The sequence below is a fragment of the Bos indicus genome, chromosome 26, assembly GCF_029378745.1.
Source record: "Bos indicus isolate NIAB-ARS_2022 breed Sahiwal x Tharparkar chromosome 26, NIAB-ARS_B.indTharparkar_mat_pri_1.0, whole genome shotgun sequence".
NCBI classification, from domain to species: Eukaryota; Metazoa; Chordata; class Mammalia; order Artiodactyla; family Bovidae; genus Bos; species Bos indicus.
Genome location: NC_091785.1, coordinates 32,142,947 through 32,152,946, shown reverse-complemented (window position 1 = coordinate 32,152,946; position 10,000 = coordinate 32,142,947). Strand labels below are relative to the sequence as shown.

Sequence of the window (10,000 nt, the reverse complement as noted above, 5' to 3'; positions counted from 1 at the left end):
AGCCCGGGAACCACAGTTATGGAAGCAGAGCCTGTGTTCTGCAGCGAGAAGCCACTGCAATAGAAGCCCGTGCAGCAGTGAAGACTCAGCACAGCCAAAATAAATAGTTTAAAATAAAATAAGATTGCACCTAGATTAAAACCCCAGACCACCGGCATGTCCCGCCAGCCGGGCGTTCCCTGGCCCCATTTGTCCTGCCACCCGGGCCTGTGCTCCTCTCACACCTCCCGTTTCCCGGTCCCCCCGTCTGTCTCTCACATCTTATTCTGTCTGAACTTCCACCATAGCACCTTTTAAGAAGTTGTAATTTTAAACAGACTTCAGTGCTGCTCCTTGAGCAGACTGTGGGCTCCTGGTGGGCATGTGTGGCTGTCTTCTTGGTCCCGGATCTCCAGCTCTGTGTACTGTGTGTCTGGCACGTTGTAGGGGCTTCATAAACATCAGATGAAGAAATGAAGCCAACAAGTGCAAGTGACAATATTTCATGGGATGAGGCTGTATGGAGGGTCAGATCAGGGTCAGTGGGACATGGCGAGGAGGAGGGGAGTTCTGTGGGTTTGCGGGGGCGGTGGTCAGAAATGACTCAGACGACCCAGTCCACAGCCTCCAGGGAAGACGGTGATGAAGGTGGGTCTGTGCCAGTCCTGGGTCTCATCCTAAACTCGGGGAGGTTCATGGCTGTGCCGGCCTTCTCTGCCAGATGGACAGAAGTTGGCTCTGCACGCCCCGAGTTTACGGGAAAGGCCTTCGGCTCTCTGGGCTGTGATTCATGGGTCCCCGAGAGAGGGCATGATTTACATGAGCCTCAGACCATTTGGGCCAAATGACTGTGGGCAGTTACATCACCCGATAGAAGAGATTTATGGCCCAGGCCAGACTCCAGGGCCTCGGAGCACGCCTGCTCCCTCTCCAATTTTGCATATGGTCCACCAACATCCTACGAGGGCCTGTGGCTAGATGAGCGTCAAACTCGGGCGTCCCCTCTGGCGGGCAGCGTGGGCCTGGAACCCAGGGCTCCCTAGGCAGATATGTCCTCCCCAGGGCCTTTCTTTCCTCTTAAAAAAAAAGCACAAAACATATCAGAAACGAAGCAGAGAACCCCTCCGTAGGCTGTCTGCAGGGTTGGCATTTAAAGCACTCAATCAGGCCTAGCTTTTACTTAAAGATAATAAAGGTGGCAGTTCTGTTTCATTTAAAAGTTAAACTTTTAAAAACTCCCTAGCTTTTCCACCAGCGTAGCCTGATAAGTCACTCCTATCCTTCTGCAGCCCCCGCTTCTGTCTTCACCGCCCTTCTGATTGTCTGATGTCCGGGAACCTGAGACAAGCGGGGCTGGAGAGGGTGGAGTGGCGGGCCAGAGGAGGCCTGCGGTCCCCGGTTCCTGTCCTGATTTCTCAGTAAGCTGCCCACTCCATCCATGTGGAGCCAGAAAGTCCTGCTTTGTGCCAGGCACACAGTTAAGTGGAGAGTGAAAAAGTTGGCTTAAAGCTCAACATTCAGAAAACAAAGATCATGGCATCCGGTCCCATCACTTCATGGGAAATAGATGGGGAAACAGTGGAAACAGTGTCAGACTTTATTTTTGGGGGCTCTAAAATCACTGCAGATGGTGAGTGCAGCCATGAAATTAAAAGACGCTTACTCCTTGGCAGGAAAGTTATGACCAACCTAGACAGCATATTGAAAAGCAGAGACATTACTTTGCCAACAAAGATCCGTCTAGTCAAGGCTATGGTCTTTCCTGTGGTCATGTATGGATGTGAGAGTTGGACTGTGAAGAAGGCTGAGCGCCGAAGAATTGATGCTTTTGAACTGTGGTGTTGGAGAAGGCTCTTGAGAGTCCCTTGGACTGCAAGGAGATCCAACCAGTCCATTCTGAAGGAGATCAGCCCTGGGATTTCTTTGGAGGGAATGATGCTAAAGCTGAAACACCAGTACTTTGGCCACCTCATGCGAAAAGTTGACTCATTGGAAAAGACTCTGATGCTGGGAGGGATTGGGGGCAGGAGGAGAAGGGGACAACAGAGGATGAGATGGCTGGATGGCATCACTGACTCGATGGACGTGAGTCTCAGTGAACTCCGGGAGTTGGTGATGGACAGGGAGGCCTGGTGTGCTGCGATTCATGGGGTTGCAAAGAGTCGAACATGACTGAGTGACTGAGCGAGTGAACGACACAGTTAGTGCTTAATTAAGATCGACTGAGTCGATGAATAGCCTTGAGTACTAGTAGTCACTCCTAAAGGAGATCAGTCCTGGGTATTCATTGGAAGGACTGATACTGAAGTTGAAACTCCAATTCTTTGGCCACCTGATGTGAAGAACTGACTCACTGGAAAAGACCCTGATGCTGGGAAAGATTGAAGGACAGAGGAGAAGGGGACGACAGAGGACGAGATGGTTGGAGGGTATGGACATGAGTTTGAGCAAATGGACATGAGTTTGAGCAAACTCTGGGAGTTGGTGGTGGACAGGGAAGCCTGGCATGTTGCGGTCCATGGGGTCACAGAGAGTCGGATATGATAAGCAACTGAACTGAACTGAACTTGCAGTTGAGATGATTTTTTTTTTCTTTTGGTGACTTACCCATCCACTGTGTCATCATGATCTCCCTCATGTATAGAAGTACAGCATCTCAGAGTGAAGGGGACCATGTGGTCCATCTCCTACACCTGCTCAGGGCAGAGACCTGGCAATCATCATTGAGTCTATCCTATCCTCCCTTCCACGTGCAATCCACCCCCAGAGCTGCAGTTTTATCTCTGACCACGTCTCTAATGCCACTTCCCTGTCCATCACCAGGGCCCCACCATCATTTTGCTCAGAAGCTCTTCCCTGGTGTGTGTGGCCACTCGTGTCTTCCATACCATCTGTGTCTCACAAAGCAGCTTGAAAAGGGGGGATGCTTTTAGGATCAAAGTCACTCAGATTCTGTCAGTTTGTTACTTAAAAATGTCCATGATTTTCTGTTGCACTTGGAATAAAAATTCCCACCCCTCCCACAGCCCACAGATAGGGTCCTTGGCGAGGCTTCCAGCCCTGCAGCTCCTCACCAGCCTCCATCCGCTGTCTCGCTGCCCAAGCCCGCCTGACCTGGGCTCCTCTGATGTCCCCTGAGGCTGTCCCCTCAATTCCTGTGGCTGCTTTTCCTGAAGAGCCTGCAAGTCTCAGTTGAAATGTCACCTCCTTAGAGACGTCCACTTTACTCACCACGCATGAACTCGGGGGTCACCAAACTTCGTGGGCCAAATGTGACCGCAGCCTGGTGTTATAAACAATGCTTATTGGTTCATGGCCCCTGGCCACTCCTTCACCTGTTAACTTTGGCTGTGATGGGTTTACAAGTGCGGAACCAAGTAGTTGCGGTACAGACCATCTGGCCCACAAAGCCTAAAATGTTTACCATCTGGCCCCTTTTAGAACGTTTGCTGACTCCTCTTCTAGCTCAGCCTTTTGCTTGCTTGCATTCTCTTTATTCATTTTTATCGGAGTGTAGTTGCTCTTTTATTTTGGCTAAGCTATACAGCATATGGGATCTTGGTTCCCAAACTAGGAATCAAACTTGTGCCTCTTGCACTAGAGTCTTAACCACGGGACCACCAGGGAATTCTCTTGCTTGCTTTCTTGATGTCATTTCTCACATATAAAAATCAATGTGTATATTTTCATGTTTAATTTTATTTTTGATCTGTCTTCCCATAAAAATGTAAATTCCTGGAGCATAGAGGTCTTATAGACATATATACCTGTATTCCCAGTCTGAGTGTGGGGGTGAGCACATAGGAGGATTCAGTGACACTGATCAGTAGTTTCCTAGGACTAATTCAGTAATTAATTACTGGTCATATCAGTGTTTGGGGGTTATCCTTAGCCTGTGTATGTGTGTGTGTGTGATCAGGTGTGTCTGACTCTTTGTGACCCCACGGACTATAGCCCTCCAGGCTCCTCTGTCCATGGGGTTTCCCAGGCAAGAATCCTGGAGTGGGTTGCCATTTCCTACTTCAGGAGATCTTCCCGACATGGAGATCGAACCCAGTCTCCTGTGTCTCCTGCATTGCAGGCGGATGGATTCTTTATCCACAGCTGTTGAGGAAGCCCTATCTTTAGCCTGCTTGCCCCAAACACGTGTGCACGCCCTCTGGTGGACAGATGACTTCTGACTGTGTACTTACATCACTTCTTTCTCACTGCAGTTGCACCTGGACACAAGCTTTTCCATTTCTCTTCTAACTCCATTGGCCTCCTAGATGATTTTGGGGAATACATTGGCTACAAATCATAAAAGATGGATAAAATTTTCCCTTGCCAGGAGTGGACAGGATGGAGGACAAACAGGTTGGCTTCTGGAAGAAGGAATCCTGAGCCTCATTGTATAGCCGTGATGCCGTGAACTTGTTATGAATGGTATCTACTCTTTTTGGACAGAGGTAGATTATAAACAACAGCAAACTATCAGAGCCTGCTCTCTCTGGGCCTTAGTGTTTTCATCTGGAAAATGATTTCCAAAGAGTGCAGAATTACCATAGAAAATTTCCAGTGGCTCTTGTTAACGTCAGACTCCACGTGAGACCAGGTGATTCTGGCTCACAGCCGGACCCAGTGGATTAAAGGTGTCATGTTTCATCCTTTTGAGGCTAATTTCCAGTTCAAATCCTTCCACAATCATGTGTTCTGTGTCTTTGGGCAACATACCTCATGTCTCAGAGACTGTCTCTTAACCGGTGACAGTGTCACACTTTGAAAATGTTAACTTGTATTTTTCCTTTTCCTTCTTGGCCCCTCCACTCATTGGTTGGTACATCTTCCCTTTCCCCATATCCCTTCCTGTGACAGCAGAAAGGACAAGGAAAAGGAGCCCTCTTACTTGTGTTTTAATAGCCTAGACCCTTTGGGGACCAGAAAGGGCTCAGATCAGAGGGGAAATATTTTGGAGGAAACAAAGCATGTGAAAAGAAGCCCTTTTCTACTCCCGTCTCTGCCCAGAAGACGCAGGGAGGAGTCTTGGAGGGGAAGGAGGCCCAGTGTAGACCCAGAGAGATCCTTGGAGGAGCTTGGCTGAGCTGCAGAGAAGCAGCCACACAGATGTGTTTGTGGGAGCCGAGAGCAGAAGAGAGCCCTGTCTGGGGCCGCCGGACTAGGGGAAGAAATGGTTTCCTGAGGGGTTTTGATAAGCAACGTACTAACAGCTTCAGTGTCTCCTCAACCTAAAATGAAAAACGAGCAGTGGACAATTGTTGGGGGTCATGAGGCCAAAAGTGGCCCTGGGGGTCGGGTGGAGATGACTCTGCTGTGACCTGCAGGGGCAGCTGATGACCACATCCAGACGGCCTTTCTCCTGCCTCCCCCACCAAACCTCAGCATTGCGTTGGCTTTCCTGAACCTCCGGTGTGATCTCTGGAAGGAGGGTGGACTTGAATTAGCTGATGTTACATCACCAGGTTGATCAGACCAGAAGGAATATGTTCACCTAGCCGATGCAAATTTGAGGTGGAAAATAAGGACCAAAGGGGTTGAAATGAGGCATGGGGTTTCGAAGTGCTGAGAAAAGTCAGCTTGGAATAAAAATGCAAAGAAAGAGGGTGGGAGGGAGGATGGGAGAGAGAGGGAGGGGGAAGGAGAGAGAGAGATTGAAAAATCAATCCCCCAGCCACAGGCAGCCCAGCTGTGGGCACCAGATGGGAAAGCGATGATCTACAGATCAGGGCCTGTTAACAAGGCTGATGGCAACCCGAGGAAACCACCTGCAGCCGGCTTTGCAGAAAATCAGCACCCAAGGATGGGGCTTCCAGTAATCCATCGCAGGAACCACCGAGCCATGAACTTGTTAAACGGTAGCCGCTGGAGGCCGGCTCAGCTCACGCTCAGCTGCAAACGGGGCGAATCTCTGCCACTGGAAGACCAGATGGCGCCAGTGTTGGTGGTGGTCTCACGGTCCCAACACGCACCTTGGCAGATGCTGGGGTTGGCAGCTCCCGGGTCAGCTGAACTAACATTGCCGGCATCTTCTGAGCGTTTGAGAGGTGCATCTGTTCGCTCTGTGAGTGCCCTTTCCTTCCTTTCTCTTCCGTTCCTCTGACTGGCCTCTGCCCTTCGGCTCCGATGGAACCTAGTCAGTTCTGCTCACCTCCACCTGCAACCATCAGGCTGAAACTGTTGCATCCAGGAAGGATGGACAGTGGAGCACAGTGGATACAGAGCTCTGGGTCCCCATCCTGGCTCCAACACCCGTCTGCGGGACTATGGCAAAGTGACTTAAGCCATTTGAAGCCTCAACTCCCTCCTCTGTCAAAGAGGGTATCTCCTTAGAGAAGGAAATAGCAACCCACTCTTGATTTCTTGTCTGGAAAATTCCATGGACAGAAGAGCCTGGCAGGCTGCAGTCCATGGGGTCGCAAAGAGTAGCACATGACTGAGCACAGTGCCATCTCATGGAATGGGTACAAGTGGGGGTAATAGCAACAGAGCCCTTAGTTCAGTACCTGCCACTTTGTACCAGCATTACCTACTTAGTAAGAGTAACTTCAAGACCACCAGCAACCACACTCATGCAGGGGCTTCTATAACGTGGACATAGTAACAGCCCCTGGAGCCCTGGCACGACCCAGAGGGCCCTTAGTGCTTGCTTCCTGGTGGGGCCATAATTCTCCCCAACCTCAGCCGTCTTGTCTTTTATGTCTGTTTCCCCACTTCTCCTGGAACGTGCTCCCTTTTCCTTCTATCCAGGGCAGACCTTGTGAGAGTCCCAGCTGCACTCACGTGATGGTGGCAGCTGACCCTTCCCAGGCAGAATTGTATTAGAGATTTCCATTTCCTGAAACCCTGCCCGTCGGATATAGTCTGTTTCCAATTACTGTACCTACCAGTAATTAGATGAGAACAAACTGAAAAATGGCTTTCATGGGAGCCACCAGCACTGGATTGGCTTTGAAGCTTTTAACCTTATTATTAATAATAAACGTTTTGGCGATGAACTTTTGACCATGTGCTCATCAAACATCCTTCCTCATAAGTGCCTGTCGCTGGAGAAGGAGTGTGCGTGGTGAAAAGGAGCTGCCTGGGGAATTGGGCAGTTAGAGTTCAGATCCTCGGTTTTGCTTGAAAACTCATTTCCTTTCTCTGTGCTTCAGTTTTCTCATCTGTAAAATGAGAGGGTTAGACCCCGTGACCTCTAGGGTTTATTAAACTTGGACACTTGTAGGAAAAAATAAATTAACGCACTAAAGTCTAGAATAATTAGTTCAGAGTGGCAGAGCCTCATCAGCGCCCTTTGATTTTCAGAATTGCGTGTCCAGGAATGGACCTCTAGATGCTCAGGGAGCCTTTGGGAGTCATTTGAAAAATGACTCCCTGGGTTGACACAATTTTGCTAAGAATGTTATTTATTTTTTTTTAATCCAAGGGTACTCTAGATTGGATGGAATCATGTCTTTCTAAGCAGTTCTTGACTTGGATTTTCATTAGAGTTTTCTGTGGCGTATTCAAAATACTCCACACCAGGCCACACCTCCCAACAATCAGAGTGGAATCTCAGCATTGCATTGGCCTTCCTGAAGTTTCAACATCGACGTGTATTCAGTCAAGTCTCTTTTAGACCCTATAGACTGTAGCCCCCCAGGCTCCTTTGTCTATGGAGTTTTCCAGGCAAGAGTACTGGAGTGGGTTTCCATTTCCTCCTCCAAGAGATCTTCACGACCCAGGGATCCAACCCATGTCTCCTGCATTGACAGGAGGGTTATTTACCATTGAGTCACCCGGGAAGCCCCTTCGGCATTCGTGATTTGTACAAGTTGCCTCTGTGATTCTGACGTGTGGGTGAGGTTGAGAATCACTGGGCTACCACAGTACATTCCAAACTTTTCATGAATCACTGGGGATTTTGCTGAAATGCGGATATGGATTCAGTAGGCTGTAGTGGGACCTGAGAAGATGCATGTCTAACAAGCTCCCAGGTGACACTGCTGCTGGTTCCAGGATCACAGGTTGTATAGTGAGACCTAGAAGGTTCAGCTGTCTGGCTCTGCCGCTATCAGAAGCTACATGAACATGAGAAACTCAGGTTGCACACATCCATCTGGAAAACCTCTCTGCCCATCCTCATCAACAGAATGAGATTGGAATGTGTGGGTGCCCTTGTCAGGCTAAAAACCTGACCTCCTCTTCAGATGGGTAGTCTTTAAATATTTGCTCATCGTATTTTTTTAGTAGGGGTGTCATTGGTGTTGGAAAGGAGTTTTTAAAAACTCGGACTTGAATGTTCTGTCTGCTTCAAGGTGAGTGAGCATTCACCACTTTTAGAGCTGGGCAGCATCTGAAGCTCCTTCTGCTTTGGCAATCTCCCACCATGCATCTCACCAGGCAGCCCTACTGCCATCCATGTGGGCTGACATTGCCAGATGTTATCCTGCCCCAGGGAAGGGCCTTGGTCTTAGCTTGGAAAATTGGATGCACCTGCTTAATACTTTGACTCAAGCAAGGAAGTGCCTGAGAGGTGAAAGAGAAGTTAGAGTTGACCAAGGCAGCAAGTGTATCGAGATCTGGGGGTGGTCGTGACAACCATGGTGGCCCATGTCCAGCATTGGTGGCAGCTGTTCTTAGACAGTTTCTGCCTATGGTTTGGGGCTGGGACTCTGACCATCCAGTCCTGCTTGGTTCTAGGCATCCTACTTATTTTGTGAGTTACCAAATACCCCTCCAATACATGTACTTTTGTCCTAAATAAGCTTCATGTCTGACTCTTTGCGACCCCATGAACCGCAGCATGCCAGGCCTTCCTGCCCATCATCAACTCCCAGAGCTTATTCAAACTCATGTCCATCGAGTTGGTGATGCCATCCAACCATCTCATCCTCTGTCATCCCCTTCTCCTCCTGCCTTCAGTCTTTCCCAGCATCAGTGTCTTTTCAAATGAGTCATGTCTATTGGTGAAATTAAGATTCCCAGTTGCTACCTAGGATTGTTGCTAGATTCAATGGGATAATCCATGTAGACAGATTAGAGTCCCACCCAACGCATAGGAAACATCCAATCAATGTTATGCTGATGAAGAAGAAGAGGAAGAGGAAGGTGTGGGGGAGGAGGAGGAGGAGGAGAAATCAGGAAGGATGCTGAGAGGGACAGCATGAGGGGAGTTGCTTCCAAAAGAGAGGTTGAGAAGACCCATCGAAAGACATGCCATGAAAGTTCAGACCTGAAAAATGAAAGGGAGCCAACCATGTGAAGAGCATTTGAACAGAGGCAATAGCCTGTGTACAAGCCCTGAGGAAGTAATGAGACTCAGATATTCCAGAAATTGTTGGAAGGTCAATGAGGTGGGGGTGTCATGACTGAGGGGGCCACACATGAGTTGCAGCATGGAGTAATGGGTTTTCTGAGTCATCATGGGTTTCCTGAGTCATAGTGGTGAATTAGCATTGCATGTTTGATCCTCAGAGCATTGGCAAAGCATTGCCAACCTCTGCCCTCCTCCTGGCCATGGATTCCTTCTGGTTGACATCTAAACCTGGCCTACCCTCTTTGTGCTTGACAGATTTCAGGTAGAGTCTCAGGAGTTGGGAGGGGTGGGCCTTCTGCACAAGGGCCTGCAGTTGATCTTGGGGTGGGAGCGTCCACCTCCTTGGATGAGTCACCCTTTGTGCAGGCTCTAATGTTTACTACATTCACCCATCTGGCTGTGGAAGTCTTGCTTCAGAAGAGAACTCTGTTAGTAAATTGGGGTTAGGGAGGACTTCCCTGATGGTCCAGTGGCTAAGACTCTGTGCTCCCAATGCAGGGGCCCTGGGTTCGATCCCTGGTCAGGGAGCTAGATCCCACATGCCATAGCTAAGACCCACAGTAGGAGATAAGCTATGCTGTGGTGACAAATACTGTCTAAATCCCAGTGGCTTCACACAGCAGGTTTGGGTTCAGCAACACTCAGGGCAGCTGTCCTCCGGGCCATAACTCAGAGATTCTGGCTGCTTTGATATGACGCCATCACCTCTTTATGAAGCTTCTTGGTCAC

General features: G+C 49.2%; 1 non-coding gene across 1 annotated transcript; it reads left to right on the top strand.

Moving 5' to 3' along the window:
• Positions 1-9,726: 9,726 nt before the first annotated feature.
• Positions 9,727-9,799, top strand: TRNAG-CCC (transfer RNA glycine (anticodon CCC)). Its single transcript has one exon. It is a non-coding gene; the product is annotated as a tRNA-Gly (tRNA).
• Positions 9,800-10,000: the final 201 nt, after the last annotated feature.